We start from the raw sequence: 1,151 nt of genomic DNA, 5'->3' as shown, positions 1-1,151 counted from the left end.
TAGAACTCATTATGTACAAGAGAACCTCAATAAGGTAACAGTAGATTTCTCGTTGGAAATAATGAAGTCCAAAATTTAGTGGGATGATATATTCAAAATGCTGATAAAAACTCCAAGCTGTCAACAAGTAATTCAATATCAAGCAAAACTATCCTTAAAAGAATGAAGGTGAAATAAAGACATTCCCATGTAAACAAAGCCTGAGAGAATCTCTTGCTAGCATATCTGCCTTCAAAGGAAAATTTTCAGCTTTCTGGGTTTCACTCTGGTTTGTGATGACATGGCTAAACACACCTAGAAGGTCAGAAGCATAGGTAAATACAGGACCTGTTATGTCACCTCCCTCAGAAAAATGCTGAAGAAAATTGAAATCAGCCAGCATGCCAAGCACGCTTGCCCCTTCTCTTGCAAAACCAAGATGAAGAGACGAGCTGTGGGGATCTGGCACTGTGGTACCTGCATGAAAACAGTAGCTGGTGGTGCCTGGACCTACAGCACTGCCCTCACAGTAATGTCTGCCATCAGGAGACTGAAGGGATTGAAAGACTAATAGAAGCTCCACAATTTGAAACATTTGTAGCCTATAATAAATGGGTTCATTTATGTACCAATAAAAAGGAAAAATTTCAGACTGAAATAAAATGACACCAGAAGTAACACAAATCCATATGAAGAAATAAGGAGCACTGATAATGGTATTATGTTGGTAATTTTAAAAGACAGTAGAGATATATGTTTTACTCTTTTCTACTGTTAAGTAGATATTTAAAAGAGGAGTGCATAAAATAATGATTACTTAACTATTGTAGAGTTTAAAATGTATAAAGATTTAATTTCTATGACAATAATAACACAAAGGTGAGGGAAAAGAAGGGAGCTAAATTGAAGTAAAGTTTCTGTGTACTATTGAACTTAAGTTAGCATTAATATGAGGGAGATTATTTTAAGTTAAGATACATATGAAGTCCTCAGAGCATTCGCTAAGAAAATAACTAAACAAAACTGTTTAAAAAACCAAAACAAAAAAGGAATATAAATAATATACCAGGAAATATCGATGGAACTCAAAAGATTACAGTAAAGGAGGAACAGAGAAACAAACAAAACCGCAGGACATCAAGAAAACAAAGAGCAAAATGGCAGATGCAAAT

General features: G+C 34.8%; 1 pseudogene; it reads left to right on the top strand.

The window, feature by feature from the left end:
* The first annotated feature begins 280 nt into the window (after positions 1-280).
* Positions 281-550, top strand: LOC109395517 (60S ribosomal protein L37a-like; annotated as a pseudogene).
* Positions 551-1,151: the final 601 nt, after the last annotated feature.

The sequence above is a fragment of the Hipposideros armiger genome, unplaced genomic scaffold (genome assembly GCF_001890085.2).
Source record: "Hipposideros armiger isolate ML-2016 unplaced genomic scaffold, ASM189008v1 scaffold_475, whole genome shotgun sequence".
Classification (NCBI taxonomy): domain Eukaryota; kingdom Metazoa; phylum Chordata; class Mammalia; order Chiroptera; family Hipposideridae; genus Hipposideros; species Hipposideros armiger.
The sequence above is the reverse complement of the archived record's forward strand: the minus strand, read 5'-3'. Positions and strand labels throughout refer to the sequence as shown.